We start from the raw sequence: 8538 nt of genomic DNA on the forward strand, positions 1-8538 counted from the left end.
AAGGTTAAGTTTTGCACATTTTTCTCTTTGTGGGGGAAGAAGTATAAACTGGTGTCTAAGGACACTGCCAAGGAGTGTTTGTGGTTAGCTGTGCTCCATAGTCAGGATCACAGGACAGGCTTGAAACTGGGTTTCAGAGGATTTTCATTTATTTTTTTAGTGGGAATTAAAGTAATGAACTGCCTTGGAGGATAACCCCGAGTGAACCACCTTTCTGATGCCCTCCCTGCTGGATCAGTACTCCTGATTCCTGACAGAGTTTCATCTCGGCCTAAAAGTGGCAACAGCAAAATCCAAACAGGGTATTCATGAAAAGTTTTGTTACTTATAGAGCATTTTTGTTGCACAAAGCTCTCCAACAAATATCTGTAGAAACATCTCTGTTTTTCATTCTAATGAATGTCAATCGGGTTTTTAAGTTATCAAAAACTCTGCCTTCCAAGTAATTTTCTTTAAAAAGCAGTTCTCTTGATTATTGCTTTTTTTCCCCCCCAGGAAGTCAGTCTGATCCAGGAAGCCCAGGCTGTGTGCACAAACAAGATCCACTACTGTAATACTTCAGAACTACTGAATTTGCAATGTAATTATCCTCCTAAACTCCTATATGGATATGGGAGCAAAGTGCTCCTGTTCTACAGATGAGAGTTGTTGCTCGAGAACTTAATACAGTACCCCCAAGACAGAGTCAAAGTCTGAGGGTGTCCTTGGCCTGCTTCTCTAGTAAAATGCTCAAAAGTTGCCCAAAACTTCTCTTCAGACAGTCTTCAGAGTTTGAATCATCATAAAAGACCATGTTTGGGAATGAAGCAGCAATGGTGAGCAAAAGAATGAAGATTTTTTGCAATTCTTTTGGCAAAAAGTATGGGTAACCTTTGAGAACTACTTTTACCATTAGAAAATGCAACAAAAAAAGTGAATCTCGTCTCTCCCAGCACCACTTATCCTTGCTCCAATAAATAAGTAATGGTACGAGCGCCACGCAGTGAAGTAGAATGTTTTTCTTGTGCTTTGATCCTAATCTCTAGAGAAATATGTTTACTTTAAGTTTGCTGGAAGCTAGACTTTGTGTTTTGAAGGTCAGCTAAGAAATCTCTGGAGATCTGATGCTATTCACTCTCATGGAATGAAACGCTGACTCCAGCATTCCAGCTGCTAGCTCGAGTCCTAGGCACAGGGAAAGACTGCAATGTTGCCATTCCTTGGGAAAAGATGATTTTATTATTTAAATTGGAACATCTTAAATAGGAAGCTAAATACTGTTGATTTTTATGTACCTGGTCGGCAGGGATATGAGGTATCATTTTTAATGTTAAGAATATTCTAAGGAGGTGCAGAGAGATGTTGCCAAGGATGCGAGGATATTGTAACTGGAGTCCCTGGGGTCAGATTTGAGAATGCAGCAGTTTCATGGACTGAATGATAAAAGAGATGAAAATACAGAAAAGAGAGCTGGCTAGTCAGCCTGCTATTAAAGCAGATTAAGATAGAATTTAGCTACAACAAATTAGGACAGGGACTTTCTGGAGAGTCAAATTATTTCCCATAAAATGCAGAGCACTAGAAGACTTCTAGTGAAGAAAGCTGTAAGAACATGGTTGTGAAGTTGTGAATCCTGATAGACATGGAACCATCAGGAAAAGAATGTTTTTTTCCCCATTGGAGCTAAAAAGCAGAGCCAGAAGGTTAATATATGTTTCAATAATTAATCTTGATGTTTTCTATAAATATATGTTAATCTCCCTCACACAAACAAAATCAAAAAAGCACAGAGACATTCATACTACTCAGAAATTAATTAGTATATACATATGGATGTAGATATGTACATAAAGATAAAAATGTTCTATCTTTCACTTTGTAGAAATTCTAATGGACTATTTCTCAATCTAAATATACCTGCCATTGAACTTCATCATTTTTTTCTTTAAGACCATGCAGTTATTGGAAAAAGGCTTCTTCTTAGAGAGGCATAAAGAAAAAATAGATGGGAAAAAATCCTTTGAACAGCACTGAAGGATAAGAAAAACAATTTGATATCTTATGATGAGGACACCCCTGCAAGCTGCCGTAGGCATTATTCATTTTCAGGTAAGTGCATGTTTTAATCTTCTAATGCTATTTGCCTTATTTGCATGAATTTTCTGACTTCATTTTCCCTATTTCTATTTTTGTCTCATGCATTTACATATATTAAAGGTTCTGTAATATTTGCTTTTCTAAAAATGGCTAGAGAAGCAATAGGAACTGGGGGCATGTATTACAGATCAAGTCAAGCCAAGAATCTACAGGAAAGAAGACACAGATACTAACTCTGAACTATCAAATCTCTGTGGCACGGGACAGCAATACAGCATCAGGTCCTGGAAGCATCTGAGTGAGTGCAGAGCTCTCACTGTTGAAATTCTCCTGTAAGCAGCCAGGATGGATGCCACAAGTGACACTGTTTTGGTGGGGTGTCAAGGCAAAGCAGATACTTTAGAGGTTGGTCTGGTAATTTGTACTGAATTGTACTGTGTTTACACACCCCTGACTACAAGCAAAAAGGGCAAGAGCTATGGCTTAACTAGGGAATCAAGCATCTCAGGAATTTTGTAATTTTTTCCTTAATTGGTATTGCTGTCTGCTTTGTTTACACCATACAAACTCAAACGGTGTAGTCATCTAAATTCTTCCTTTTTTTTTTTTTCCTGAAATAATTCTTACCCACATTTTTTACAGGTTTTCACACAGTCTGGTAGAGCCAGAGTTTTCTCCTGTGTCATTATGGAGCTCATTCCTTTCTGACTACTGTCAAATGTATGAATAAAATGAAGTGATGAAATAATTCAGCTGTTGTAACTTTCAATGTAAAATCCTGTCAGTATTCTTAGTTGTACTCCCATATTGAACCAGAACACAGGTTTGAGGATTGCATCTGTTACAAAGGGCTCATCTGATAAAGAATACTCAAATTAACTGGTGAGTTAGATGGGACAGAGTAGCACCACTGGCAGTGGGAGGAGAGGCTGATGCACCACATGGATGTGCTGCTATCCAGAGGGACCTCCCCATAACCAGAGGAGTGGGATGACAACGCTCATGAGGTTCAGCAGGGAGAGTTGCAAGGTGAATATGTGATGGACCACAGAAAATTTATCACTGCTGAATGGCAAAAGAGGGAGGGTAAAAGTATCCAAAAACCCTCAGTATTCTTTTATGGGCACTGGAACAGGAGTGGGGGCATTCTCATAACAACAAAATTGGTCTCTTGTAAATGCTTTTTTTTCCAAGTACTCTGTCTTGCCTTGACACTCACCTACAATCCATGATTAGGGAATCATGAATGATACTTCAAAAAGTGTTTAAATAAACAGAAAGTGGAAATGTCAAATGCACTGAAGTCCTGATCTGAGACTTCCACCAGTGAGTTCATTCCTAATGTGCAAATCATAGACTCAGAGAATTTTAAGGGTTGGAAGGAATGTTAAGGATCATCTGGTACCAATTCCAATGGCATGGGCAGAGGCACTTCCCACTAGACCAGGTTGCTCAATGCCCCATCCAATCTGGCTATGAAAACTTCCAGGGATGGGGCATAATTCCTCTGTGCAACCTGTTCCAGTGCCTCACCACTCTCACAGTGAAGAATTTCTTCCTAATGTCTCTAATAAATTATTTGTTTAATAAATAAACACACTGAAAGATTGTACCCATTACTCCTTGTTCTATCACTACAGTTCCTGATGAAGAGTCCCTCTCCAGCTTGCCCTAGGCCCCCTTTGGATACTGGTGGGGAGCAGCATCAGGGGAGCATTTTGGAACCATCTCTGCATCTGCACAAAATGCCTGCAAAGGTGGGCAGAAGTGCTCCAAGGAAACAGCAGGATCTCAGCCATACACTGACAGCACCTGGCAGGGACACACCTCCCTGGAAGTGACACAAGCCTGCCTCAGGGACTGAAATCTTTCCAGGGAAAACAAGAAATACTTCGTACTTACAAGAAATGATGCCTGTTGTACAAGGGTGAGTGGAGTGCCCAGAGGTCACTGATCAAAAGAGTCTTGCCACTAACAAGAAGTAACAGAACTTCAATAGGGAATGCTGATTCTGATAGTAATCTTTAGGGTCTTAAATGAAAAAAATATGTAATTTCTCATCTTTGCAGATATCCTAGCTGTAGAGACAAGATTTCCCTACCCTTAAGTTTTATATCAGGAATAGCAAGGTGGTGAAGATTACTCTGTTGTGTCAGAAGGGGTGCATCACATGAATTACAATAATTTTTTAAAAAAAATAACTACAACTGTCTACACAGCACAGCTTTTTCTAGAAGGGTTATTTAAAAACCTGTGACCTACTTAGAACTGCTTTTAGAAATAAAATTAACAAAAATATAAAGATCATCAGCAGCAGCATTGTTAGCAACAAGCTAAAATTGGAAAGGATTTTCATTACCCAATTTAAAAAAAGAAATACTTGCTTCCCCAAACCCAAACATAAATCCCCCAAATGATAATCAAGCATCTGCTGCAGTGGTTTTTCCTCTTATCTCCAGCTGTGCTATGCCAACCTGACCTAATTTCCTGAGAAAAAAGATAAACTGAGACACAGTGCTCTTTTAATAAAACGATGACACCTTATCAAAATGAAGCAAATCTAAAATGTTCTAGTCTCAGCCTTGTTAAGGGATTGTGATGAGTTAGATGGCATTACAGCTTAGGAAAAGCAAAGGCTCTTGTCAGTAGTATTGGTATGCAAGATCCCTACTTCAAGTATCATTGTTTCCAGGTATTTTGGTTTGTAGGCCAAATATTCCATAGGCCAGTTTTGCTGCTTGCAGTGCTCCCTCGGGCTTGGCTGCCACCTTCTCAGCAAGCTCATCTCTGAAAATAGGGGTGATGTGGCTCTGCAGAGAAGCCCTAGGCTGCTTGTTACACCAACAGAAATCACTGTTTGTAAAGCCACTGCTGTACAGTCTAAGAAATGCTGGCCACTGCCAATGTAGCCCTGCAAATGTCTTCCCATGATATGTGAGATATTTGGGGTGACCACTGCAGTGTCACTCTCCAATCCATCCCTTGGGAAAACAGGCTTCAAGATGGGCAATTCCAAGAGGCGGGATCAAGTAATAATGGAATGGTTTGGGTTGGAAGGGACCTTAAAGATCACCTATTTCCTACCTCCCTGCCATGGACAGGGACTCCTCCCAGGAGATCAGGCTGCTCAGAGCCCCATCCTGCCTGGCCCCATCCACACTGTCAGGGGTGGAACATCCACAGCTTCTCTAGGCAACAGGGAGAGAAAGGGTAGGCAGAAACATTGAAGAGAGCTAGAAACAGCCTGATCTCTACCTATGGACTCTGGATTTTTGATGACAATTAACACAGTAGGTATGGTTATGATATTTAGCATTAATGATGCTCTGCAGTTGCATTGTTTTTGGAATACATAGATATAATAATAACAGCAGAAGCATATTAAAATACATATGCAGATATTGCATCTTCTGGGTAGACAGACCATGAAGCATATAAGCTGGTAAGAAAATCTGAAAGAAGTGTCACTCTTTGTATTGTACCATTTTTACAGTAATGAACTGGTTATATGATATAACTGAGACAGATGGTGAGAAAGGTTTCTAGGGGAGCTCACAACAAACAACCAACATGAAAATATGCTGTGGGTACTCTTTAACAGACTTATTTCCCTTCCTTCTACTTCCCTCTAAGTGTTACATGACCACTTGCTGTGTCTTCTCTTAAAACAGATCACTTTGAACACTGACATCTATGTGCAAATTTATGTAACTGAATAATTTATCTCTATTCACGGATATCAAATCAGGTGATTTAATATTTTCTGCATTAGAGTTTAATTTTGCAGTTTAGGGTTGGTGTGCTATTATCTATTGGGCAGTGCTATGCACAATTCTGTTATGAAGTCTCAGCATCTGCACTATGGTTGCAGTTACAAAATAGTGCAATTCAGCTGTGTGTGCTTACCACCAGTGATGTGAAATCATAGCAGGGTGACTTTTTGCTTTTATTTCCTGCCCTGGGTGCCTTAAACACTGTGGACAGGAAAGCCTTATTAGTTTATCTACATAGGTGCATCAGGGACAGGCTGCTACCTTTTGGGCTAGGGAAAAAATATTAAATATTCAGATATACACATTCTTTTACATCACATCCTACATTCACTGTTGATAGTTATCCAGCACATTTCATTCTAGCACAATCAAAGGATATATGTGTACTCACAATGTAAAAACACGCTTAGAATTGGTCTCACAAAAGGAATTTTAAAGGCAGAGAACATTTTTAGGAGAACCCTTTTAGGAGTGGGGCTGGTAGAAAAAAGAGCATCAAGTGGCTTTTTGTTTGTCCTCTACCAGGGAGGAAAAGTAACAGTGTCACTAGAACAAATATAGGAAAAAAATGTTGGTGGTTTTCCTATTTTTGCTCTTTAAATATGTGGCTTTGTGCGTCATCCATTAAGCAGGCAAAAAATGTTGCTTAAAGACCTCTGGAGTCTTGAGCAGTGGAGTAGATAATGTGCTGTCAAACAAGACAGGGGATAACATGGCATTGACTCAGGTTTAACTTGATCCCTCACATCCTGTGGCAGCAACAATGACCTGTCCTTACAGAGATTCAGCCCTGGGTTCCCACCAGTGGCGTTTGCCCCCTGCTTGAAGCCTTTGTGGCTCTTACATTACCTGTTCTGCCTTTTTGCGAGATAAAATCTGCAGAACAATTATGTGACTGTGACTGGGTATCCTAGCATTTCCCTCAAGCCTTAAAGTCTCTGCACCACACATTAAACATTTTCTACTTAAAATAGTCTAGAAGTGGCTATGAGTTAAAATTAGTAGACCATCTTTCTTTATTATGATGTGAGGTTACTGACCCTGCAGTAACTGCCCTGCTGGGATTTTTGTAATGTCCTGATATGTGAAAAAGTCTTTTTTGTTGTTGTTGTTTTGTTTTTGGCACCATGACTTCAGAGTGAATTTCTTTCTATGATTATAAATACACACTATCTAAAAATTGGTTCCAGAGTAGGATTGACCTTATCTGATTGAAGGAAAATTAAGGCTAAAGTTTATCTGAACACCCAAGACAGTCAACATTTGCTTCAGACAAATAAAACCCACCACTAAATCTTAGAATGCTGGAGGAAATTTGATAAGAATGAAGAAATTCCTTTCTAACATTAATATTAACATTAATTTTAAGAACACATAATTTAACTCAAGGATATTGTGGAACAATGAGCCCACTGATACCAGCAGAGTCTGGTTGATGTGGACTTATTCTAGTGACAATGTGAAGAGTGTAGCAACAACCACCTTTGCAAACCTCGAATGGATTTGATTGATTTTGGTAGAGGATGGTGCTCAAAGACCATAATCCTGACTAGCTGTGGTGAAAAAGGTTTATCTGAGGAGGGGGAGAGTGCAACACAGTGGCAGAAACTGCACCAAGCAAAAATACAATCCAAAGCCTTTCTGCTAATTTATGTAAAATTTATTAAAAGTTTTCAGTGAAAAATCTAAGCAAGTGATCAAACAAATTAAGAATTTGCTACTGTATTTTTAAAAAATCCAACAAACCCAGACTGTTTGAGCTTTTAATTTGAAACATTTCTCAATGCTCTTTAACTTTCAAGCACTAAACTAAACAAAGATTGCCAATTGAAGACCAGTATGAAATAGTTTTTACTCTAAACATTTTTTCCCATGCAAGTTAGATTTTTGAACTCTAATTATGCCACAGTTTTGCACATTTTAGTACATAAATGAATCATGATGTGGCTGAATTACAAACCTGAAGAACTCTTGAGAAAGACTGAACTTGATAGCAAGTTTAAGCCCAATACTGTTATGAGCTTCTGACAAATAGAATTAAACCTAAACCTCTGAGGTATTTTACAGCTTTCCTTTCAAAGGTTTCAGAATGCTTTTCTAACAACAGTAATAAAGTAATCCTAAAACACATTTGTGAGTTACTTTTCTTCAGAAAAGATTAATACTTGTCAAAGCAAAGTAATTGAATTCCCCAAGGTCAGAGAGCAAACCTTTGTGAGTGGGAACAAAAGAAGCCGTTCACTGCACCTTTGCCATGAGATGGGTCGGTTCACCAGGCTGTATCCATGGCACTGGCCTGGGATAGTTAAAAGCAGTGTGAAAAGGTTGCCAACTGGTCGGTTCCCAGTGCTAGAGGTAGAAAACACTTCCAAATTTAGCCAAAGTAATAAAATGTTCCAGTTGCGCACTTTGTGGTTGTCCTTTATGACCCTGAGGTTATGATGAATATTCTTATGCAAAATGTTCTGTCAACAACTACACCATCTTCTGGCACCTGGCCATTCTTGCTATTAATTCTGCTACCTATGCACAAAGACACATTACAGGAAGATTAACATTTTTCTGACTGATAAAGCCTCTCAAGTGTGAGGCCAGCAACCAGCTGGGACAGCCTGTTCAGATGCATTATCCACACTACGCTGAGATGTGCAAGAATTAACCAGTCCTCTTACATGGACCTTGAACAAAT

At 39.2% G+C, this 8538-nt stretch overlaps 1 protein-coding gene and 1 long non-coding RNA gene across 3 annotated transcripts in view; one reads left to right on the plus strand and one right to left on the minus strand.

Moving 5' to 3' along the window:
• FHL5 (four and a half LIM domains 5) overlaps positions 1 to 8538 on the minus strand; it is a 23475-nt gene that overhangs the window by 12617 nt on the left and 2320 nt on the right. The window lies entirely within an intron of this gene.
• LOC129117916 (uncharacterized) lies at positions 500 to 4002 on the plus strand. The gene is made up of 3 exons (XR_013181221.1): positions 500 to 815; positions 1930 to 2088; positions 3717 to 4002. It is a non-coding gene; the product is annotated as an uncharacterized LOC129117916 (long non-coding RNA).

This window comes from Agelaius phoeniceus, chromosome 3, assembly GCF_051311805.1.
Source record: "Agelaius phoeniceus isolate bAgePho1 chromosome 3, bAgePho1.hap1, whole genome shotgun sequence".
NCBI classification, from domain to species: Eukaryota; Metazoa; Chordata; class Aves; order Passeriformes; family Icteridae; genus Agelaius; species Agelaius phoeniceus.